This window comes from Salvelinus fontinalis, chromosome 7 (genome assembly GCF_029448725.1).
Source record: "Salvelinus fontinalis isolate EN_2023a chromosome 7, ASM2944872v1, whole genome shotgun sequence".
Lineage (NCBI taxonomy): Eukaryota > Metazoa > Chordata > Actinopteri > Salmoniformes > Salmonidae > Salvelinus > Salvelinus fontinalis.
This window is the reverse complement of record NC_074671.1, coordinates 1525383-1551870: the sequence shown is the minus strand read 5'-3', so window position 1 is coordinate 1551870 and position 26488 is coordinate 1525383. Positions and strand designations below refer to the sequence as shown.

Below are 26488 nucleotides of genomic sequence, written 5' to 3'. Positions count from 1 at the left end.
CGCCACCCCCACCACCCCCGCCGCCGCCACCCCCACCACCCCCGCCGCCGCCACCCCCACCACCCCCGCCGCCACCCCCACCGCTATTGTCATTTTTTTTGTCAATGATTTACACACAAAATACTCAAAGTGGAAGAACAATTCTAACGTTTATTTAAAAAAATGAAAAATGTATTGATTAGACACATTCACCCCCTGAGACAACACCTTTAACAGCTGAGTCTTTTGGGATAAGTCTAAGATCTTTGTACACCTGGATTGTACAATATTTGGCCATTAATACTTATTAAAAATGGTTGTTGATCATTGCTAGAAAGACATTTAAATCTTGCCATTTTTCCAAGACACTAAGCCACCCAGGAACATGCACTCTTCTTCGTAAGCAACTCCAGTTTATATTTGGCCTTGTGTTTTAGATTATTGTCCTATTGAAAGGTGAATTCACCTCCCAGTGTCTGTTGGAAAGCTGACTGAACCAGGTTTTCCTCTAGGATTATGCCTGTGCTTAGCAATAATTCGGTTTGTTTTTATCCTACCCATAACATGATGCAGCCACCACCATGATTGAAAATATGAAGAGTGGTACTCAGGTGAGGTGTTGTGTTTACCTCAAATATAAAACAAATAATACATTCTTTGCCACATTTTTGCAGTATTACTTTAGTGTCTTGTTGCAAACAGGATGGATGTCTTGGAATGCTTTTTTATTCTGTACAGGCTTCCTTTTTACTATGAAATGTATGTTAGTATTCTGGAGTAACTACAATGTTGTTGATGTATCCATCCTCAGTTCTCATATCACAACCATTCAACTCTGTAAATTGTTTGAAAAATTACCATTGGTCTCACGGTGAATGAGCAGTTTCCTTCCTCTCCGGCAACTGAGTTAGGAAGGAAGCCTGTATCTTTGTAGTGACTGGGTGTATTGATACACCATCCAAAGCTTCATTAATAACTTCACCATGCTGAAAGCGATATTCACTGTCTGCTTTTTAAAATATTTACACATCTACCAACGCACTTCTTTGCAAGGCATAGAAAAATATAATATCCCTGGTCTTTCAGGTGGAATCTGTGCTTGAAATGTATGACTCAATTGAGGGAACTTACATATACTTGTATTTGCAGGGTACAGAGATAGGGGAAGTCTGGGTACAGAGATAGGGGAAGTCTGGGTACAGAGATAGGGGAAGTCAGGGTACAGAGATAGGGGAAGTCTGGGTACAGAGATAGGGGAAGTCAGGGTACAGAGATAGGGGAAGTCAGGGTACAGAGATAGGGGAAGTCAGGGTACAGAGATAGGGGAAGTCTGGGTACAGAGATAGGGGAAGTCTGGGTACAGAGATAGGGGAAGTCTGGGTACAGAGATAGGGGAAGTCTGGGTACAGAGATAGGGGAAGTCTGGGTACAGAGATAGGGGAAGTCTGGGTACAGAGATAGGGGAAGTCTGGGTACAGAGATAGGGGAAGTCTGGGTACAGAGATAGGGGAAGTCTGGGTACAGAGATAGGGGAAGTCTGGGTACAGAGATAGGGGAAGTCTGGGTACAGAGATAGGGGAAGTCTGGGTACAGAGATAGGGGAAGTCTGGGTACAGAGATAGGGGAAGTCTGGGTACAGAGATAGGGGAAGTCTGGGTACAGAGATAGGGGAAGTCTGGGTACAGAGATAGGGGAAGTCTGGGTACAGAGATAGGGGAAGTCTGGGTACAGAGATAGGGGAAGTCTGGGTACAGAGATAGGGGAAGTCTGGGTACAGAGATAGGGGAAGTCTGGGTACAGAGATAGGGGAAGTCTGGGTACAGAGATAGGGGAAGTCTGGGTACAGAGATAGGGGAAGTCTGGGTACAGAGATAGGGGAAGTCTGGGTACAGAGATAGGGGAAGTCTGGGTACAGAGATAGGGGAAGTCTGGGTACAGAGATAGGGGAAGTCTGGGTACAGAGATAGGGGAAGTCTGGGTACAGAGATAGGGGAAGTCTGGGTACAGAGATAGGGGAAGTCTGGGTACAGAGATAGGGGAAGTCTGGGTACAGAGATAGGGGAAGTCTGGGTACAGAGATAGGGGAAGTCTGGGTACAGAGATAGGGGAAGTCTGGGTACAGAGATAGGGGAAGTCTGGGTACAGAGATAGGGGAAGTCTGGGTACAGAGATAGGGGAAGTCTGGGTACAGAGATAGGGGAAGTCTGGGTACAGAGATAGGGGAAGTCTGGGTACAGAGATAGGGGAAGTCTGGGTACAGAGATAGGGGAAGTCTGGGTACAGAGATAGGGGAAGTCTGGGTACAGAGATAGGGGAAGTCTGGGTACAGAGATAGGGGAAGTCTGGGTACAGAGATAGGGGAAGTCTGGGTACAGAGATAGGGGAAGTCTGGGTACAGAGATAGGGGAAGTCTGGGTACAGAGATAGGGGAAGTCTGGGTACAGAGATAGGGGAAGTCTGGGTACAGAGATAGGGGAAGTCTGGGTACAGAGATAGGGGAAGTCTGGGTACAGAGATAGGGGAAGTCTGGGTACAGAGATAGGGGAAGTCTGGGTACAGAGATAGGGGAAGTCTGGGTACAGAGATAGGGGAAGTCTGGGTACAGAGATAGGGGAAGTCTGGGTACAGAGATAGGGGAAGTCTGGGTACAGAGATAGGGGAAGTCTGGGTACAGAGATAGGGGAAGTCTGGGTACAGAGATAGGGGAAGTCTGGGTACAGAGATAGGGGAAGTCTGGGTACAGAGATAGGGGAAGTCTGGGTACAGAGATAGGGGAAGTCTGGGTACAGAGATAGGGGAAGTCTGGGTACAGAGATAGGGGAAGTCTGGGTACAGAGATAGGGGAAGTCTGGGTACAGAGATAGGGGAAGTCTGGGTACAGAGATAGGGGAAGTCTGGGTACAGAGATAGGGGAAGTCTGGGTACAGAGATAGGGGAAGTCTGGGTACAGAGATAGGGGAAGTCTGGGTACAGAGATAGGGGGAGTCTGGGTACAGAGATAGGGGGAGTCTGGGTACAGAGATAGGGGAAGTCTGGGTACAGAGATAGGGGAAGTCTGGGTACAGAGATAGGGGAAGTCTGGGTACAGAGATAGGGGAAGTCTGGGTACAGAGATAGGGGAAGTCTGGGTACAGAGATAGGGGAAGTCTGGGTACAGAGATAGGGGAAGTCTGGGTACAGAGATAGGGGAAGTCTGGGTACAGAGATAGGGGAAGTCTGGGTACAGAGATAGGGGAAGTCTGGGTACAGAGATAGGGGAAGTCTGGGTACAGAGATAGGGGAAGTCTGGGTACAGAGATAGGGGAAGTCTGGGTACAGAGATAGGGGAAGTCTGGGTACAGAGATAGGGGAAGTCTGGGTACAGAGATAGGGGAAGTCTGGGTACAGAGATAGGGGAAGTCTGGGTACAGAGATAGGGGAAGTCTGGGTACAGAGATAGGGGAAGTCTGGGTACAGAGATAGGGGAAGTCTGGGTACAGAGATAGGGGAAGTCTGGGTACAGAGATAGGGGAAGTCTGGGTACAGAGATAGGGGAAGTCTGGGTACAGAGATAGGGGAAGTCATTCCAAAATCATGTTAAAACACTATTGATCAACACGCAACTTTAGTGATTTCAGCACATTTTTACTCGTGGACTTATTAAGTCATAACAAAGGGGTTGAATACTTCACTCAAGACAATTCAGCTTTTCATCTATTATTCATTTCAAACACTTTCTAAAACAAATTCCACTTTGACATTGTGGGGAATTGTGTGTAGATAGATCAGGAACAAAATCTCAATTTAATCCATTTTAAATTCAGGCAGTAACAACCAAATTTGGAAAAAAGTCAAGGGGTGTGAATACTTCCTGAAGATGGACGGTCACTCAACTAATAAAGCCTAATAATCGGCAGTCCTTTTTAGCGTTTCAATGCTGAAAGTGTCTGGCAGATGTGCCAGATCAAGAACAGGCTGCCTAGCACGCGTTGGTCAGCATGTAAAGCACAGTCTGACTAGACTACTGATATTCCCCGGGGATGTTCGGCAAAATGACTTGTAGATCAGTGACTGTCAACACTGTTACAAGCTTAGTTCCACACTGAAGGAGAGGACACGTCCGTCGACACAAAAGGTATTTTCAGAAAGTAGAAAGAAAGTAATACGAGCAACAACAAAAATGATTTGGCGATTTGTAGCGTTTGAAATCGATTTTCTGACCGATGCAATCTACAATTGGATCTTAAAGAAGTTTGAAAATCGGGGACAGATGGCGTCTGTGAATCGTTACATCCCTATATAGCACAGTTCAGCAAAGTAGAATTTAGTACACAGTACATCACTATAATGTATTGTACTCTACTGTACTCAGTGCTGCCAACTTTGAGACTTTGTCGCTAGATATAGCGAGTTTCCAGACACCTCCAGCGACTTTTACTGGTAAAAAAAGAAAAAAGAATATAGAGACAAATGTATCTACTTTTTAAGCACCTGTGATTTAGCGACTTTACGGTTTGTGTGTGTTGCTCTGCAATCGGCTCCCTCTCCACGGCTCGCCAGCTGCTGCACGTGCACAAATGATTTCTATATAGATGATGCACTTTCACCCTTACCCCCACCTCTCTTCGCTCTTCTCCCCCGATTCTCTCCACTCTAGCAGAGAGGGATGACTGGACCCAAGAGAGAAGTTCTGTATAGAGGTCAATGTGAGTGTTGAATTTGGTTAACAAAAATGTAATGGGTTATTATCTACTTGTGGCTTATTTGATCGAATAGAAGTTTTGTAAATTATTAGGTTGTTAACAGTGTACTTATATAAATAGGACACCTGACATCCTGGCAACTGAGAGAAAAAAAAACACTTCATATCGGTGTTGTGCCTGTTATCACACTTGTATCAGCCCTCTCATTGGCTAGAATGATCCCACCTGATCTAGCCTCCACCTCGACTCCTCCCACCTGATCTAGCCCCCACCTCGACTCCTCCCACCTGATCTAGCCTCCACCTCGACTCCTCCCACCTGATCTAGCCTCCACCTCGACTCCTCCCACCTGATCTAGGCCTCCTCCTCGACTCCTCCCACCTGATCTAGCCCCCACCTCGACTCCTCCCACGTGATCTAGCCTCCACCTCGACTCCTCCCACCTGATCTAGCCTCCACCTCGACTCCTCCCACCTGATCTAGCCTCCACCTCGACTCCTCCCACCTGATCTAGGCCTCCTCCTCGACTCCTCCCACCTGATCTAGCCCCCACCTCGACTCCTCCCACGTGATCTAGCCTCCACCTCGACTCCTCCCACCTGATCTAGCCTCCACCTCGACTCCTCCCACCTGATCTAGCCTCCACCTCGACTCCTCCCACCTGATCTAGCCCCCACCTCGACTCCTCCCACCTGATCTAGCCCCCACCTCGATTCGTATTCTAGTAAAACGTGTTTTAGTAAAACGTATTCTAGTAACTGTATTCTAGTAAAACGTATTCTAGTAAAACGTATTCTACGTACTCTAGTAAAACGTATTCTACGTACTCTAGTAAAACGTATTCTACGTATTCTAGTAAAACGTATTCTTGTAAACGTATTCTAGTAAAACGTATTCTACGTATTCTAGTAAAACGTATTCTACGTATTCTAGTAAAACGTATTCTACGTATTCTAGTAAAACGTATTCTACGTATTCTAGTAAAACGTATTCTACGTATTCTAGTAAAACGTATTCTACGTATTCTAGTAAAACGTATTCTACGTATTCTAGTAAAACGTATTCTACGTATTCTAGTAAAACGTATTCTAGTAAAACGTATTCTACGTATTCTAGTAAAACGTATTCTAGTAAACGTATTCTAGTAAACGTATTCTAGTAAACGTATTCTAGTAAAACGTATTCTACGTATTCTAGTAAAACGTATTCTACGTATTCTAGTAAAACGTATTCTACGTATTCTAGTAAAACGTATTCTACGTATTCTAGTAAAACGTATTCTAGTAAAACGTATTCTAGTAAACGTATTCTAGTAAAACGTATTCTAGTAAACGTATTCTAGTAAACGTATTCTAGTAAAACGTATTCTAGTAAAACGTATTCTAGTAAAACGTATTCTAGTAAAACGTATTCTAGTAAAACGTATTCTAGTAAACGTATTCTAGTAAAACGTATTCTAGTAAAACGTATTCTACGTATTCTAGTAAAACGTATTCTACGTATTCTAGTAAAACGTATTCTACGTATTCTAGTAAAACGTATTCTACGTATTCTAGTAAAACGTATTCTACGTATTCTAGTAAAACGTATTCTACGTATTCTAGTAAAACGTATTCTACGTATTCTAGTAAAACGTATTCTAGTAAAACGTATTCTAGTAAAACGTATTCTAGTAAAACGTATTCTAGTAAAACGTATTCTAGTAAACGTATTCTAGTAAAACATATTCTAGTAAAACGTATTCTAGTAAACGTATTCTAGTAAAACGTATTCTAGTAAAAAGTATTCTAGTAAAACGTGTAAAATTGTTAAAAGTAGTACTTGAGCATTGAGTTGTATGGTTTGTTAAACTTTGAAATCAATGTATTTTGTTTGGTGTCATTACCGTGGGGGTGGTGTCTGGTCACTAGGGACGATCAGACTCCGGTGATGTCACCAGCGGAGAGACTACAGTACCGGGGACAGCAGCAGAACTAAACACTGTTACCATGGAGACAGCAGCCTAAACAGTGCCTCTAACTCCTCAGAGGAGAACGCTCTCTTTCTCTCCCTCTGAATCAGATGGTTACTCACGCAGAAGACACGGGGAGATTGTGGTGAGTTCATAGCCAGGCTAAAGGAGAGTTTCTAGGGGGAAAAGCAGCACTTTTCCATGTGTGTGTTAAGTTAGTGTCAGCGTCCCTAGAAAGATTAAGTCTATTCAAAGACACTGGAAATGTACTGAACAAAAATAGCAAAGCAACATTTAAGATTTTACTAAGTTTACAGTAAAACTGTAAGGAGAGGAGGCAGTAGGAAAAGGGTTAGACAGGAGAGGAGGCAGTAGGAAAAGGGTTAGACAGGAGAGGAGACAGTAGGAAAATGGTTAGACAGTTCTCAGGAAGGAGAGGAGAGAGTAGGAAAAGGGTTAGACAGGAGAGGAGGCAGTAGGAAAAGGGTTAGACAGGAGAGGAGGCAGTAGGAAAAGGGTTAGACAGGAGAGGAGACAGTAGGAAAAGGGTTAGACAGTTCTCAGGAAGGAGAGGAGAGAGTAGGAAAAGGGTTAGACAGGAGAGGAGGCAGTAGGAAAAGGGTTAGACAGGAGAGGAGACCGTAGGAAAAGGGTTAGACAGGAGAGGAGACAGTAGGAAAAGGGTTAGACAGGAGAGGAGACCGTAGGAAAAGGGTTAGACAGGAGAGGAGGCAGTAGGAAAAGGGTTAGACAGGAGAGGAGGCAGTAGGAAAAGGGTTAGACAGGAGAGGAGGCAGTAGGAAAAGGGTTAGACAGTTCTCAGGAAGGAGAGGAGAGAGTAGGAAAAGGGTTAGACAGGAGAGGAGGCAGTAGGAAAAGGGTTAGACAGGAGAGGAGGAAGTAGGAAAAGGGTTAGACAGGAGAGGAGGCAGTAGGAAAAGGGTTAGACAGGAGAGGAGGCAGTAGGAAAAGGGTTAGACAGGAGAGGAGACAGTAGGAAAAGGGTTAGACAGGAGAGGAGACAGTAGGAAAATGGTTAGACAGTTCTCAGGAAGGAGAGGAGAGAGTAGGAAAAGGGTTAGACAGGAGAGGAGGCAGTAGGAAAAGGGTTAGACAGGAGAGGAGACCGTAGGAAAAGGGTTAGACAGGAGAGGAGACAGTAGGAAAAGGGTTAGACAGGAGAGGAGACAGTAGGAAAAGGGTTAGACAGGAGAGGAGACAGTAGGAAAAGGGTTAGACAGGAGAGGAGACAGTAGGAAAAGGGTTAGACAGGAGAGGAGACAGTAGGAAAAGGGTTAGACAGGAGAGGAGACAGTAGGAAAAGGGTTAGACAGGAGAGGAGACAGTAGGAAAAGGGTTAGACAGGAGAGGAGACAGTAGGAAAAGGGTTAGACAGGAGAGGAGACAGTAGGAAAAGGGTTAGACAGGAGAGGAGACAGTAGGAAAAGGGTTAGACAGTTCTCAGGAAGGAGAGGAGACAGTAGGAAAAGGGTTAGACAGGAGAGGAGGCAGTAGGAAAAGGGTTAGACAGGAGAGGAGACCGTAGGAAAAGGGTTAGACAGGAGAGGAGACAGTAGGAAAAGGGTTAGACAGGAGAGGAGACAGTAGGAAAAGGGTTAGACAGGAGAGGAGACAGTAGGAAAAGGGTTAGACAGGAGAGGAGACAGTAGGAAAAGGGTTAGACAGGAGAGGAGGCAGTAGGAAAAGGGTTAGACAGGAGAGGAGACAGTAGGAAAGGGGTTAGACAGTTCTCAGGAAGGAGAGGAGACAGTAGGAAAGGGGTTAGACAGGAGAGAAAAGTTGGAAAATAAAAGATACAACATGACAGGGGATGACCCTACAGGACAGGTGTTGGTTGGGGAACACAGCAGCCAATGACAACAAAGTTGAACCGAACCACAGCCAATGACAACAGTTAACTGGTCCGTGGCTTGTGGAGGAGAGGACGGCAATCTAACCCTCAAAACTGGGAGAGTCGATTTCCATCCCAGACTTACTAAACAAATAGGCGACATAAAAGATGGATCTTGCAGACTGTCAAAGGCTACAGTTTTTAACTCAGCATGAATTCTCACCTTGTTACCCGGGTATCTTCATTCTTCTGAAAACACTTCATGAGGATTATCGACGGTATCGAATACACCATTGCTGTTAGAAAGCACCATGGGCAGACAGGAAGAATGGCGAAAACCTGCAGAGAGAAGAGGACCCAAACCCTAAACAGTTACATCCGGAAGCTGCGCTCAGTTCACGTACAGTTAGCGAATAAAACTGAAAAACAAAAAGCTTCTATTCACCCTGGTAAAACCTAGAAATATAATGTGCTCTCTCCCAGGTAAATAAATAATCCACTGGTGTCCTCTGGACGTCCCTCGAAAGCTTTAAAAGATCAGCTTTCTTTGAGAAGAAAGTTTCTGTCGCTCCCCGCTTGTCTGCTCTTCTTCTTCTACTCCTTTAAGCTTTTATCGGCGGACTCCGTCCTAAACGGTGCATCGCCGCCACCTGCTGGAGGGGGTAGAAACAGACCTCGTGTGTTCAGAGCAGCGAGTCTTGCCGCATTCACATGCTAGTTGGAACGAGGACATTTGGAAAATTCCGACGGTGCTGATTCGTTAAACGGTTTCCGTAACGAATACACCCCTGATGTCCGCAAGAACACGAACGGGAAATGACGACGTGGATGGATCCACTTTGAGGACTAAATCCACGAACTGTGGTATCTGCTGCCCTCCAGTGAATGCATGGCATGGGGCCCCAGACAGAGACAGACAAACATTTTAATTCAAGTTCAAGTTTAGACAAACAAGTCATTTGATCACTTTATATTATTTATTTGAAATGCTATAAATTATTGGCCTTGCCCATTTACATTTGGGACTGATCAAATCAAATTATATTTGTCACATATTTGTCACATGCGCCGAATACAACAGTTACCGTGAAATGCTGACTTACACGCCCTTAACACACAATGCAGTTAAGAAAATAGAGTTAAGAAAATATTTACAAAATAAAATAACAATAATGAGGCTATATACAGGGGTACAGGTTAGTAATGAGGCTATATACAGGGGTACAGGTTAGTAATGAGGCTATATACAGGGGTACAGGTTAGTAATGAGGCTATATACAGGGGGTACAGGTTAGTAATGAGGATATATACAGGGGTACAGGTTAGTAATGAGGCTATATACAGGTTAGTAATGAGGCTATATACAGGGGGTACAGGTTAGTAATGAGACTATATACATGGGTACAGGTTAGTAATGAGGCTATATACAGGGGGTACAGGTTAGTAATGAGACTATATACAGGGGTACAGGTTAGTAATGAGGCTATATACAGGGGGTACAGGTTAGTAATGAGGCTATATACAGGGGGTACAGGTTAGTAATGAGGCTATATACAGGGGTACAGGTTAGTAATGAGGCTATATACAGGGGGTACAGGTTAGTAATGAGGCTATATACAGGGGGTACAGGTTAGTAATGAGGCTATATACAGGGGGAACAGGTTAGTAATGAGGCTATATACAGGGGTACAGGTTAGTAATGAGGCTATATACAGGGGTACAGGTTAGTAATGAGGCTATATACAGGGGGTACAGGTTAGTAATGAGGATATATACAGGGGTACAGGTTAGTAATGAGGCTATATACAGGTTAGTAATGAGGCTATATACAGGGGGTACAGGTTAGTAATGAGACTATATACATGGGTACAGGTTAGTAATGAGGCTATATACAGGGGGTACAGGTTAGTAATGAGACTATATACAGGGGTACAGGTTAGTAATGAGGCTATATACAGGGGGTACAGGTTAGTAATGAGGCTATATACAGGGTAACAGGTTAGTAATGAGGCTATATACAGGGGGTAACAGGTTAGTAATGAGGCTATATACAGGGGGTACAGGTTAGTAATGAGACTATATACAGGGGTACAGGTTAGTAATGAGGCTATATACAGGGGAACAGGTTAGTAATGAGGCTATATACAGGGGTACAGGTTAGTAATGAGGCTATATACAGGGGAACAGGTTAGTAATGAGGCTATATACAGGGGGTACAGGTTAGTAATGAGACTATATACAGGGGTACAGGTTAGTAATGAGACTATATACAGGGGTACAGGTTAGTAATGAGACTATATACAGGGGTACAGGTTAGTAATGAGACTATATACAGGGGGTACAGGTTAGTAATGAGACTATATACAGGGGTACAGGTTAGTAATGAGACTATATACAGGGGGTACAGGTTAGTAATGAGACTATATACAGGGGTACAGGTTAGTAATGAGGCTATATACAGGGGTACAGGTTAGTAATGAGACTATATACAGGGGTACAGGTTAGTAATGAGGCTATATACAGGGGTACAGGTTAGTAATGAGGCTATATACAGGGGTACAGGTTAGTAATGAGGCTATATACAGGGGGTACAGGTTAGTAATGAGACTATATACAGGGGTACAGGTTAGTAATGAGGATATATACAGGGGTACAGGTTAGTAATGAGGCTATATACAGGTTAGTAATGAGGCTATATACAGGGGGTACAGGTTAGTAATGAGACTATATACAGGGGTACAGGTTAGTAATGAGGCTATATACAGGGGGTACAGGTTAGTAATGAGACTATATACAGGGGTACAGGTTAGTAATGAGGCTATATACAGGGGGTACAGGTTAGTAATGAGGCTATATACAGGGTAACAGGTTAGTAATGAGGCTATATACAGGGGGTAACAGGTTAGTAATGAGGCTATATACAGGGGGTACAGGTTAGTAATGAGACTATATACAGGGGTACAGGTTAGTAATGAGGCTATATACAGGGGAACAGGTTAGTAATGAGGCTATATACAGGGGTACAGGTTAGTAATGAGGCTATATACAGGGGAACAGGTTAGTAATGAGGCTATATACAGGGGGTACAGGTTAGTAATGAGACTATATACAGGGGTACAGGTTAGTAATGAGACTATATACAGGGGTACAGGTTAGTAATGAGACTATATACAGGGGTACAGGTTAGTAATGAGACTATATACAGGGGGTACAGGTTAGTAATGAGACTATAAACAGGGGTACAGGTTAGTAATGAGGCTATATACAGGGGTACAGGTTAGTAATGAGCCTATATACAGGGGGTACAGGTTAGTAATGAGACTATATACAGGGGGTACAGGTTAGTAATGAGGCTATATACAGGGGGTACAGGTTAGTAATGAGACTATATACAGGGGGTACAGGTTAGTAATGAGGCTATATACAGGGTAACAGGTTAGTAATGAGACTATATACAGGGGTACAGGTTAGTAATGAGACTATATACAGGGGGTACAGGTTAGTAATGAGACTATATACAGGGGTACAGGTTAGTAATGAGGCTATATACAGGGGTACAGGTTAGTAATGAGACTATATACAGGGGTACAGGTTAGTAATGAGGCTATATACAGGGGGTACAGGTTAGTAATGAGACTATATACAGGGGGTACAGGTTAGTAATGAGGGTACATACAGGGGTACAGGTTAGTAATGAGGCTATATACAGGGGGAACAGGTTAGTAATGAGGCTATATACAGGGGTACAGGTTAGTAATGAGGCTATATACAGGGGGTACAGGTTAGTAATGAGGCTATATACAGGGGGTACAGGTTAGTAATGAGGCTATATACAGGGGGAACAGGTTAGTAATGAGGCTATATACAGGGGTACAGGTTAGTAATGAGGCTATATACAGGGGGTACAGGTTAGTAATGAGGCTATATACAGGGGGTACAGGTTAGTAATGAGGCTATATACAGGGGTACAGGTTAGTAATGAGGCTATATACAGGGGGTACAGGTTAGTAATGAGGCTATATACAGGGGTACAGGTTATTAATGAGGCTATATACAGGGGTACAGGTTAGTAATGAGGCTATATACAGGGGTACAGGTTAGTAATGAGGCTATATACAGGGGGTGCCGTTACCGAGTCAATGTGTGGGGGTACAGGTTAGTAATGAGGCTATATACAGGGGGAACCGGTACATAGTCAATGTGTGGGGGTACAGGTTAGTAATGAGGCTATATACAGGGGGTACCGGTACCGAGTCAGTGTGCAGGGGTACAGGTTAGTAATGAGGCTATATACAGGGGGTACCGGTACCGAGTCAATGTGCAGGGGAAGAGGTTAGTTGAGGTAATGGAGGTAATATGTTAATGTTGTTAGGGGTAAAGTGACTATGCAAATAGGGGGTCAATGCAAATATCCCGGGTAGCCATTTAACTGTTCAGCAGTCTTATGGGTTGGGGGTAGAAGCTGTTAGGAAGCCTTTTGGACCTAGACTTGGCGCTCCGGTACCGCTTGCAGGCGGTAGCAGAGAGAACAGTCTATGACATGGGTGGCTGGAGTCTTTGACAATTTTCAGGGCCTTTCTCTGACACCAGGCGGATGGATGATCTTGGCAAAGGAGAACTTCTCACCGACAGGGATGTAAACAAATTTTGTGCACAACATTAGAGAGAAATACGCTTGTGTGCGTATACAACATTTCTGGGGTCTTTTATTTCAGCACTTGAAACATGGGACCAACACTTTACATGGTTATGCTTTGGTTCAGTGTATGTCTAGGCCTATATCTATTTCATACAATGTCTTTACGTTTTAGCTCGTGTTTACATCGTCCATTAACACCAACAATTCACGATAAACCATTTAATTATTTACAAAACAGCTTAGCAAAATGCAAAAAATAATGGGGCAAAAATAAGTAGGCCAAAATCATCAAATCAAATGTATTTATATTTATTTATTTATTTATATAGCCCTTCTTACATCAGCTGATATCTCAAAGTGCTGTACAGAAACCCACCCTAAAACCCCAAACAGCAAGCAATGCAGGTGTAGAAGCACGGTGGCTAGGAAGAACTCCCTAGAAAGGCCAGAACCTAGGAAGAAACCTAGAGAGGAACCAGGCTATGAGGGCTGGCCAGTCCTCTTCTGGCTGTGCCGGGTGGAGATTATAACAGAACATGGCCAAGATGTTCAAACGTTCATAGTTAACCATCAGGGTCAAATAATAGTAATCACAGTGGTTGTAGAGGGTGCAACAGGTCAGCACCTCAGGAGTAAATGTCAGTTGGCTTTTCATAGCCGATCATTCAGAGTATCTCTACCACACCTGCTGTCTCTAGAGAGTTGAAAACAGCAGGTCTGGGACAGGTAGCACGTCCGGTCAGGGTTCCATAGCCACAGGCAGAACAGTTGAAACTGGAGCAGCAGCACGGCCAGCTGGACTGGGGACAGCAAGGAGTCATCATGCCAGGTAGTCCTGAGGCATGGTCCTAGGGCTCAGGTTCTCCGAGAGAGAAAGAAAGAAAGAAAGAAAGAAAGAGAAAAAAAGAGAGAATTAGAGAGAGCATAATAGTATATGAATCAGTCAGTCAGCAGAGGGGTCTACCAACCAGACTGTCCTATTTCCCCAGCAGGGGGCTCCACCTCTATGATGTGACCATGTCATGTACCTATTTCCCCAGCAGGGTGCTCCACCTCTATGATGTGACCATGTCATGTACCTATTTCCCCAGCAGGGGGCTCCACCTCTATGATGTGACCATGTCATGTACCTATTTCCCCAGCAGGGGGCTCCACCTCTATGATGTGACCATGTCATGTACCTATTTCCCCAGCAGGGGGCTCCACCTCTATGATGTGACCATGTCATGTACCTATTTCCCCAGCAGGGGGCTCCACCTCTATGATGTGACCATGTCATGTACCTATTTCCCAGCAGGGGGCTCCACCTCTATGATGTGACCATGTCATGTACCTATTTCCCCAGCAGGGTGCTCCACCGCTATGATGTGACCATGTCATGTACCTATTTCCCAGCAGGGAGCTCCACCTCTATGATGTAAACCATGTCATGTACCTATTTCCCCAGCAGGGGGCTCCACCTCTATGATGTAAACCATGTCATGTACCTATTTCCCCAGCAGGGGGCTCTACCTCTATGATGTGACCATGTCATGTACCTATTTCCCCAGCAGGGGGCTCAAACTCTATGATGTGACCATGTCATGTACCTATTTCCCCAGCAGGGGGCTCCACCTCTATGATGTGACCATGTCATGTACCTATTTCCCCAGCAGGGGGCTCCACCTCTATGATGTGACCATGTCATGTACCTATTTCCCCAGCAGGGGGCTCCACCTCTATGATATGACCATGTCATGTACCTATTTCCCAGCAGGGGGCTCTACCTCTATGATGTGACCATGTCATGTACCTATTTCCCCAGCAGGGGGCTCAAACTCTATGATGTGACCATGTCATGTACCTATTTCCCCAGCAGGGGGCTCAAACTCTATGATGTGACCATGTCATGTACCTATTTCCCCAGCAGGGGGCTCAAACTCTATGATGTGACCATGTCATGTACCTATTTCCCCAGCAGGGGGCTCTACCTCTATGATGTGACCATGTCATGTACCTATTTCCCCAGCAGGGTGCTCCACCTCTATGATGTAAACCATGTCATGTACCTATTTCCCCAGCAGGGGGCTCCACCTCTATGATGTGACCATGTCATGTACCTATTTCCCCAGCAGGGGGCTCAAACTCTATGATGTGACCATGTCATGTACCTATTTCCCCAGCAGGGGGCTCCACCTCTATGATGTGACCATGTCATGTACCTATTTCCCCAGCAGGGGGCTCAAACTCTATGATGTAAACCATGTCATGTACCTATTTCCCCAGCAGGGGGCTCCACCTCTATGATGTGACCATGTCATGTACCTATTTCCCCAGCAGGGGGCTCAAACTCTATGATGTGACCATGTCATGTACCTATTTCCCCAGCAGGGGGCTCAAACTCTATGATGTGACCATGTCATGTACCTATTTCCCCAGCAGGGGGCTCCACCTCTATGATGTGACCATGTCATGTATCTATTTCCCCAGCAGGGGGCTCTACCTCTATGATGTGACCATGTCATGTATCTATTTCCCCAGCAGGGGGCTCAAACTCTATGATGTGACCATGTCATGTACCTATTTCCCCAGCAGGGGGCTCCACCTCTATGATGTGACAGTCACTGCTCCTCTCCCATTGGAAGGTGATGCTGGACATGTTGTTCCACATCTGACACACAGAAGAAACAGACCAGAGACTACTGACACCATGGTGGTCTGGACTAGAGAACAGAGACTACTGACACCATGGTGGTCTGGACTAGAGAACAGAGACTACTGACACCATGGTGGTCTGGACTAGAGAACAGAGACTACTGACACCATGGTGGTCTGGACTAGAGAACAGAGACTACTGACACCATGGTGGTCTGGACTAGAGAACAGAGACTACTGACACCATGGTGGTCTGGACTAGAGAACAGAGACTACTGACACCATGGTGGTCTGGACTAGAGACCAGAGACTACTGACACCATGGTGGTCTGGACTAGAGAACAGAGACTACTGACACCATGGTGGTCTGGACTAGAGAACAGAGACTACTGACACCATGGTGGTCTGGACTAGAGACCAGAGACTACTGACACCATGGTGGTCTGGACTAGAGAACAGAGACTACTGACACCATGGTGGTCTGGACTAGAGAACAGAGACTACTGACACCATGGTGGTCTGGACTAGAGAACAGAGACTACTGACACCATGGTAGTCTGGACTAGAGAACAGAGACTACTGACACCATGGTGGTCTGGACTAGAGAACAGAGACTACTGACACCATGGTGGTCTGGACTAGAGAACAGAGACTACTGACACCATGGTGGTCTGGAGAAGAGAACAGAGACTACTGACACCATGGTGGTCTGGACTAGAGAACAGAGACTACTGACACCATGGTGGTCTGGACTAGAGAACAGAGACTACTGACACCATGGTGGTCTGGACTAGAGAACAGAGACTACTGACACCATGGTGGTCTGGACTAGAGAACAGAGACTACTGACACCATGGTGGTCTGGACTAGAGAACAGAGACTACTGACACCATGGTGGTCTGGACTAGAGAACAGAGACTACTGACACCATGGTAGTCTGGACTAGAGAACAGAGACTACTGACACCATGGTGGTCTGGACTAGAGAACAGAGACTACTGACACCATGGTGGTCTGGACTAGAGAACAGAGACTACTGACACCATGGTAGTCTGGACTAGAGAACAGAGACTACTGACACCATGGTAGTCTGGACTAGAGAACAGAGACTACTGACACCATGGTGGTCTGTACTAGAGACCAGAGACTACTGACACCATCGTGGTCTGGACTAGAGAACAGAGACTACTGACACCATGGTGGTCTGGACTAGAGAACAGAGACTACTGACACCATGGTAGTCTGGACTAGAGAACAGAGACTACTGACACCATGGTGGTCTGGACTAGAGAACAGAGAATACTGACACCATGGTGGTCTGGACTAGAGAACAGAGACTACTGACACCATGGTAGTCTGGACTAGAGAACAGAGACTACTGACACCATGGTAGTCTGGACTAGAGAACAGAGACTACTGACACCATGGTAGTCTGGACTAGAGAACAGAGACTACTGACACCATGGTGGTCTGGACTAGAGAACAGAGACTACTGACACCATGGTGGTCTGGACTAGAGAACAGAGACTACTGACACCATGGTGGTCTGGACTAGAGAACAGAGACTACTGACACCATGGTGGTCTGGACTAGAGAACAGAGACTACTGACACCATGGTGGTCTGGACTAGAGAACAGAGACTACTGACACCATGGTGGTCTGGACTAGAGAACAGAGACTACTGACACCATGGTGGTCTGGACTAGAGAACAGAGACTACTGACACCATGGTGGTCTGGACTAGAGAACAGAGACTACTGACACCATGGTGGTCTGGACTAGAGAACAGAGACTACTGACACCATGGTAGTCTGGACTAGAGAACAGAGACTACTGACACCATGGTGGTCTGGACTAGAGAACAGAGACTACTGACACCATGGTGGTCTGGACTAGAGAACAGAGACTACTGACACCATGGTAGTCTGGACTAGAGAACAGAGACTACTGACACCATGGTGGTCTGGACTAGAGAACAGAGACTACTGACACCATGGTAGTCTGGACTAGAGAACAGAGACTACTGACACCATGGTAGTCTGGACTAGAGAACAGAGACTACTGACACCATGGTGGTCTGGACTAGAGAACAGAGACTACTGACACCATGGTAGTCTGGACTAGAGAACAGAGACTACTGACACCATGGTAGTCTGGACTAGAGAACAGAGACTACTGACACCATGGTAGTCTGGACTAGAGAACAGAGACTACTGACACCATGGTGGTCTGGACTAGAGAACAGAGACTACTGACACCATGGTGGTCTGGACTAGAGAACAGAGACTACTGACACCATGGTTGTCTGGACTAGAGAACAGAGACTACTGACACCATGGTGGTCTGGACTAGAGAACAGAGACTACTGACACCATGGTAGTCTGGACTAGAGAACAGAGACTACTGACACCATGGTGGTCTGGACTAGAGAACAGAGACTACTGACACCATGGTAGTCTGGACTAGAGAACAGAGACTACTGACACCATGGTGGTCTGGACTAGAGAACAGAGACTACTGACACCATGGTGGTCTGGACTAGAGAACAGAGACTACTGACACCATGGTGGTCTGGACTAGAGAACAGAGACTACTGACACCATGGTGGTCTGGACTAGAGAACAGAGACTACTGACACCATGGTAGTCTGGACTAGAGAACAGAGACTACTGACACCATGGTGGTCTGGACTAGAGAACAGAGACTACTGACACCATGGTAGTCTGGACTAGAGAACAGAGACTACTGACACCATGGTGGTCTGGACTAGAGAACAGAGACTACTGACACCATGGTAGTCTGGACTAGAGAACAGAGACTACTGACACCATGGTGGTCTGGACTAGAGAACAGAGACTACTGACACCATGGTAGTCTGGACTAGAGAACAGAGACTACTGACAACATGGTGGTCTGGACTAGAGAACAGAGACTACTGACACCATGGTAGTCTGGACTAGAGAACAGAGACTACTGACACCATGGTGGTCTGGACTAGAGAACAGAGACTACTGGCACCATGGTGGTCTGGACTAGAGAACAGAGACTACTGACACCATGGTAGTCTGGACTAGAGAACAGAGACTACTGACACCATGGTAGTCTGGACTAGAGAACAGAGACTACTGACACCATGGTGGTCTGGACTAGAGAACAGAGACTACTGACACCATGGTAGTCTGGACTAGAGAACAGAGACTACTGACACCATGGTAGTCTGGACTAGAGAACAGAGACTACTGACACCATGGTGGTCTGGACTAGAGAACAGAGACTACTGACACCATGGTAGTCTGGACTAGAGAACAGAGACTACTGACACCATGGTGGTCTGGACTAGAGAACAGAGACTACTGACACCATGGTAGTCTGGACTAGAGAACAGAGACTACTGACACCATGGTGGTCTGGACTAGAGAACAGAGACTACTGGCACCATGGTGGTCTGGACTAGAGAACAGAGACTACTGACACCATGGTAGTCTGGACTAGAGAACAGAGACTACTGACACCATGGTGGTCTGGACTAGAGAACAGAGACTACTGACACCATGGTGGTCTGGACTAGAGAACAGAGACTACTGACACCATGGTAGTCTGGACTAGAGAACAGAGACTACTGACACCATGGTGGTCTGGACTAGAGAACAGAGACTACTGACACCATGGTAGTCTGGACTAGAGAACAGAGACTACTGACACCATGGTAGTCTGGACTAGAGAACAGAGACTACTGACACCATGGTAGTCTGGACTAGAGAACAGAGACTACTGACACCATGGTGGTCTGGACTAGAGAACAGAGACTACTGACACCATGGTGGTCTGGACTAGAGAACAGAGACTACTGACACCATGGTAGTCTGGAGAAGAGAACAGAGACTACTGACACCATGGTGGTCTGGACTAGAGAACAGAGACTACTGACACCATGGTGGTCTGGAGAAGAGAACAGAGACTACTGACACCATGGTAGTCTGGACTAGAGAACAGAGACTACTGACACCATGGTAGTCTGGAGAAGAGAACAGAGACTACTGACACCATGGTTGTCTGGACTAGAGAACAGAGACTGTGGTCTGGACTAGAGAACAGAGACTACTGACACCATGGTAGTCTGGACTAGAGAACAGAGACTACTGACACCATGGAAGTCTGGAGAAGAGAACAGAGACTACTAACACCATGGTAGTCGGGACTAGAGAACAGAGACTACTGACACCATGGTAGTCTGGACTAGAGAACAGAGACTACTGACACCATGGTGGTCTGGACTAGAGAACAGAGACTACTGACACCATGGTAGTCTGGAGAAGAGAACAGAGACTACTGACACCATGGTGGTCTGGACTAGAGAACAGAGACTACTGACGCCACAGTGGTCTGGACTAGAGAACAGAGACTACTGACACCATCGTGGTCTGGACTAGAGAACAGAGACTACTGACACCATGGTAGTCTGGACTAGAGAACAGAGACTACTGGCACCATGGTGGTCTGGACTAGAGAACAGAGACTACTAACACCATGGTAGTCTGGAGAAGAGAACAGAGACTACTGACACCATGGTTGTCTGGACTAGAGAACAGAGACTACTGACACCATGGTAGTCTGGAGAAGAGAACAGAGACTACTGACACCATGGTAGTCTGGACTAGAGAACAGAGACTACTGACACCATGGTGGTCTGGACTAGAGAACAGAGACTACTGACACCATGGTGGTCTGGACTAGAGAACAGAGACTACTGACACCATGGTAGTCAGGACTAGAGAACAGAGACTACTGACACCATGGTAGTCTGGACTAGAGAACAGAGACTACTGGCACCATGGTGGTCTGGACTAGAGAACAGAGACTACTGACACCATGGTAGTCAGGACTAGAGAACAGAGACTACTGACACCATGGTAGTCTGGACTAGAGAACAGAGACTACTGGCACCATGGTGGTCTGGACTAGAGAACAGAGACTACTAACACCATGGTAGTCTGGAGAAGAGAACAGAGACTACTGACACCATGGTAGTCTGGAGAAGAGAACAGAGACTACTGACACCATGGTAGTCTGGACTAGAGAACAGAGACTACTGACACCATGGTGGTCTGGACTAGAGAACAGAGACTACTGACACCATGGTAGTCAGGACTAGAGAACAGAGACTACTGACACCATGGTAGTCTGGACTAGAGAACAGAGACTACTGGCACCATGGTGTTCTGGAATAGAGAACAGAGACTACTAACACCATGGTAGTCTGGAGAAGAGAACAGAGACTACTGACACCATGGTAGTCTGGAGAAGAGAACAGAGACTACTGACACCATGGTAGTCTGGACTAGAGAACAGAGACTACTGACACCATGGTGGTCTGGACTAGAGAACAGAGACTACTGACACCATGGTGGTCTGGACTAGAGAACAGAGACTACTGACACCATGGTAGTCTGGACTAGAGAACAGAGACTACTGACACCATGGTGGTCTGGACTAGAGAACAGAGACTACTGACACCATGGTGGTCTGGAGAAGAGAACAGAGACTACTGACACCTTGGTAGTCTGGAGAAGAGAACAGAGACTACTGACACCATGGTGGTCTGGACTAGAGAACAGAGACTACTGACACCATCGTGGTCTGGACTAGAGAACAGAGACTACTGACACCATGGTAGTCTGGACTAGAGAACAGAGACTACTGACACCATGGTAGTCTGGAGAAGAGACCAGAGACTACTGACACCATGGTAGTCTGGACTAGAGAACAGAGACTACTGACACCATGGTAGTCTGGACTAGAGAACAGAGACTACTGACACCATGGTGGTCTGGAGAAGAGAACAGAGACTACTGACACCATGGTAGTCTGGAGAAGAGAACAGAGACTACTGACACCTTGGTAGTCTGGACTAGAGAACAGAGACTACTGACACCATGGTGGTCTGGACTAGAGAACAGAGACTACTGACACCATGGTAGTCAGGACTAGAGAACAGAGACTACTGACACCATGGTAGTCTGGACTAGAGAACAGAGACTACTGGCACCATGGTGTTCTGGAATAGAGAACAGAGACTACTAACACCATGGTAGTCTGGAGAAGAGAACAGAGACTACTGACACCATGGTAGTCTGGAGAAGAGAACAGAGACTACTGACACCATGGTAGTCTGGACTAGAGAACAGAGACTACTGACACCATGGAAGTCTGGAGAAGAGAACAGAGACTACTAACACCATGGTAGTCGGGACTAGAGAACAGAGACTACTGACACCATGGTAGCCTGGACTTAGTGACAGCCTGGTTGTCTTATGAATGGTTCAGGATAGTTGTTTGGAGCTTAGTGACAGCCTGGTTGTCTTATGAATGGTTCAGGATAGTTGTTTGGAGCTTAGTGACAGCCTGGTTGTCTTATGAATGGTTCAGGATAGTTGTTTGGAGCTTAGTGACAGCCTGGTTGTCTTATGAATGGTTCAGGATAGTTGTTTGGAGCTTAGTGACAGCCTGGTTGTCTTATGAATGGTTCAGGATAGTTGTTTGGAGCTTAGTGACAGCCTGGTTGTCTTATGAATGGTTCAGGATAGTTGTTTGGAGCTTAGTGACAGCCTGGTTGTCTTATGAATGGTTCAGGATAGTTGCTTGGAGCTTAGTGACAGCCTGGTTGTCTTATGAATGGTACAGGATAGTTGTTTGGAGCTTAGTGACAGCCTGGTTGTCTTATGAATGGTTCAGGATAGTTGCTTGGAGCTTAGTGACAGCCTGGTTGTCTTATGAATGGTTCAGGATAGTTGTTTGGAGCTTAGTGACAGCCTGGTTGTCTTATGAATGGTTCAGGATAGTTGTTTGGAGCTTAGTGACAGCCTGGTTGTCTTATGAATGGTTCAGGATAGTTGCTTGGAGCTTAGTGACAGCCTGGTTGTCTTATGAATGGTTCAGGATAGTTGTTTGGAGCTTAGTGACAGCCTGGTTGTCTTATGAATGGTTCAGGATAGTTGTTTGGAGCTTAGTGACAGCCTGGTTGTCTTATGAATGGTTCAGGATAGTTGTTTGGAGCTTAGTGACAGCCTGGTTGTCTTATGAATGGTACAGGATAGTTGTTTGGAGCTTAGTGACAGCCTGGTTGTCTTATGAATGGTTCAGGATAGTTGCTTGGAGCTTAGTGACAGCCTGGTTGTCTTATGAATGGTTCAGGATAGTTGTTTGGAGCTTAATGACAGCCTGGTTGTCTTATGAATGGTTCAGGATAGTTGCTTGGAGCTTAGTGACAGCCTGGTTGTCTTATGAATGGTTCAGGATAGTTGCTTGGAGCTTACTGACAGCCTGGTTGTCTTATGAATGGTTCAGGATAGTTGCTTGGAGCTTAGTGACAGCCTGGTTGTCTTATGAATGGTTCAGGATAGTTGCTTGGAGCTTAGTGACAGCCTGGTTGTCTTATGAATGGTTCAGGATAGTTGCTTGGAGCTTAGTGACAGCCTGGTTGTCTTATGAATGGTTCAGGATAGTTGCTTGGAGCTTAGTGACAGCCTGGTTGTCTTATGAATGGTTCAGGATAGTTGCTTGGAGCTTAGTGACAGCCTGGTTGTCTTATGAATGGTTCAGGATAGTTGTTTGGAGCTTAGTGACAGCCTGGTTGTCTTATGAATGGTTCAGGATAGTTGTTTGGAGCTTAGTGACAGCCTGGTTGTCTTATGAATGGTTCAGGATAGTTGCTTGGAGCTTAGTGACAGCCTGGTTGTCTTATGAATGGTTCAGGATAGTTGCTTGGAGCTTAGTGACAGCCTGGTTGTCTTATGAATGGTTCAGGATAGTTGCTTGGAGCTTAGTGACAGCCTGGTTGTCTTATGAATGGTTCAGGATAGTTGTTTGGAGCTTAGTGACAGCCTGGTTGTCTTATGAATGGTACAGGATAGTTGCTTGGAGCTTAGTGACAGCCTGGTTGTCTTATGAATGGTTCAGGATAGTTGCTTGGAGCTTAGTGACAGCCTGGTTGTCTTATGAATGGTTCAGGATAGTTGTTTGGAGCTTAGTGACAGCCTGGTTGTCTTATGAATGGTTCAGGATAGTTGTTTGGAGCTTAGTGACAGCCTGGTTGTCTTATGAATGGTTCAGGATAGTTGTTTGGAGCTTAGTGACAGCCTGGTTGTCTTATGAATGGTTCAGGATAGTTGTTTGGAGCTTAGTGACAGCCTGGTTGTCTTATGAATGGTTCAGGATAGTTGTTTGGAGCTTAGTGACAGCCTGGTTGTCTTATGAATGGTTCAGGATAGTTGTTTGGAGCTTAGTGACAGCCTGGTTGTCTTATGAATGGTTCAGGATAGTTGTTTGGAGCTTAGTGACAGCCTGGTTGTCTTATGAATGGTTCAGGATAGTTGCTTGGAGCTTAGTGACAGCCTGGTTGTCTTATGAATGGTACAGGATAGTTGTTTGGAGCTTAGTGACAGCCTGGTTGTCTTATGAATGGTTCAGGATAGTTGTTTGGAGCTTAGTGACAGCCTGGTTGTCTTATGAATGGTTCAGGATAGTTGTTTGGAGCTTAGTGACAGCCTGGTTGTCTTATGAATGGTTCAGGATAGTTGCTTGGAGCTTAGTGACAGCCTGGTTGTCTTATGAATGGTACAGGATAGTTGTTTGGAGCTTAGTGACAGCCTGGTTGTCTTATGAATGGTTCAGGATAGTTGTTTGGAGCTTAGTGACAGCCTGGTTGTCTTATGAATGGTTCAGGATAGTTGTTTGGAGCTTAGTGACAGCCTGGTTGTCTTATGAATGGTTCAGGATAGTTGTTTGGAGCTTAGTGACAGCCTGGTTGTCTTATGAATGGTTCAGGATAGTTGTTTGGAGCTTAGTGACAGCCTGGTTGTCTTATGAATGGTACAGGATAGTTGTTTGGAGCTTAGTGACAGCCTGGTTGTCTTATGAATGGTTCAGGATAGTTGTTTGGAGCTTAGTGACAGCCTGGTTGTCTTATGAATGGTACAGGATAGTTGTTTGGAGCTTAGTGACAGCCTGGTTGTCTTATGAATGGTTCAGGATAGTTGCTTGGAGCTTAGTGACAGCCTGGTTGTCTTATGAATGGTTCAGGATAGTTGTTTGGAGCTTAGTGACAGCCTGGTTGTCTTATGAATGGTTCAGGATAGTTGTTTGGAGCTTAGTGACAGCCTGGTTGTCTTATGAATGGTTCAGGATAGTTGCTTGGAGCTTAGTGACAGCCTGGTTGTCTTATGAATGGTTCAGGATAGTTGCTTGGAGCTTAGTGACAGCCTGGTTGTCTTATGAATGGTTCAGGATAGTTGCTTGGAGCTTAGTGACAGCCTGGTTGTCTTATGAATGGTTCAGGATAGTTGCTTGGAGCTTAGTGACAGCCTGGTTGTCTTATGAATGGTTCAGGATAGTTGTTTGGAGCTTAGTGACAGCCTGGTTGTCTTATGAATGGTTCAGGATAGTTGTTTGGAGCTTAGTGACAGCCTGGTTGTCTTATGAATGGTTCAGGATAGTTGTTTGGAGCTTAGTGACAGCCTGGTTGTCTTATGAATGGTTCAGGATAGTTGTTTGGAGCTTAGTGACAGCCTGGTTGTCTTATGAATGGTTCAGGATAGTTGTTTGGAGCTTAGTGACAGCCTGGTTGTCTTATGAATGGTTCAGGATAGTTGTTTGGAGCTTAGTGACAGCCTGGTTGTCTTATGAATGGTTCAGGATAGTTGTTTGGAGCTTAGTGACAGCCTGGTTGTCTTATGAATGGTTCAGGATAGTTGCTTGGAGCTTAGTGACAGCCTGGTTGTCTTATGAATGGTACAGGATAGTTGTTTGGAGCTTAGTGACAGCCTGGTTGTCTTATGAATGGTTCAGGATAGTTGTTTGGAGCTTAGTGACAGCCTGGTTGTCTTATGAATGGTTCAGGATAGTTGTTTGGAGCTTAGTGACAGCCTGGTTGTCTTATGAATGGTTCAGGATAGTTGCTTGGAGCTTAGTGACAGCCTGGTTGTCTTATGAATGGTACAGGATAGTTGTTTGGAGCTTAGTGACAGCCTGGTTGTCTTATGAATGGTTCAGGATAGTTGTTTGGAGCTTAGTGACAGCCTGGTTGTCTTATGAATGGTTCAGGATAGTTGTTTGGAGCTTAGTGACAGCCTGGTTGTCTTATGAATGGTTCAGGATAGTTGTTTGGAGCTTAGTGACAGCCTGGTTGTCTTATGAATGGTTCAGGATAGTTGTTTGGAGCTTAGTGACAGCCTGGTTGTCTTATGAATGGTACAGGATAGTTGTTTGGAGCTTAGTGACAGCCTGGTTGTCTTATGAATGGTTCAGGATAGTTGTTTGGAGCTTAGTGACAGCCTGGTTGTCTTATGAATGGTACAGGATAGTTGTTTGGAGCTTAGTGACAGCCTGGTTGTCTTATGAATGGTTCAGGATAGTTGCTTGGAGCTTAGTGACAGCCTGGTTGTCTTATGAATGGTTCAGGATAGTTGTTTGGAGCTTAGTGACAGCCTGGTTGTCTTATGAATGGTTCAGGATAGTTGTTTGGAGCTTAGTGACAGCCTGGTTGTCTTATGAATGGTTCAGGATAGTTGTTTGGAGCTTAGTGACAGCCTGGTTGTCTTATGAATGGTACAGGATAGTTGTTTGGAGCTTAGTGACAGCCTGGTTGTCTTATGAATGGTTCAGGATAGTTGCTTGGAGCTTAGTGACAGCCTGGTTGTCTTATGAATGGTTCAGGATAGTTGTTTGGAGCTTAGTGACAGCCTGGTTGTCTTATG

The 26488-nt window shown here is 45.6% G+C and overlaps 1 protein-coding gene across 2 annotated transcripts in view; it reads right to left on the bottom strand.

Moving 5' to 3' along the window:
• Positions 1–9048, bottom strand: part of map3k22 (mitogen-activated protein kinase kinase kinase 22) — a 146192-nt gene extending 137144 nt beyond the window's left edge. For both annotated transcript variants that reach the window (XM_055928155.1, XM_055928156.1), the window contains exons 1-2: positions 8910–9048; positions 8688–8803 (exon numbers count right to left, since the gene is read on the bottom strand). The gene's annotated coding sequence lies outside the window, so the exon portion shown is untranslated. The remainder of the gene's footprint in view (positions 1–8687; positions 8804–8909) is intronic.
• Positions 9049–26488: the final 17440 nt, after the last annotated feature.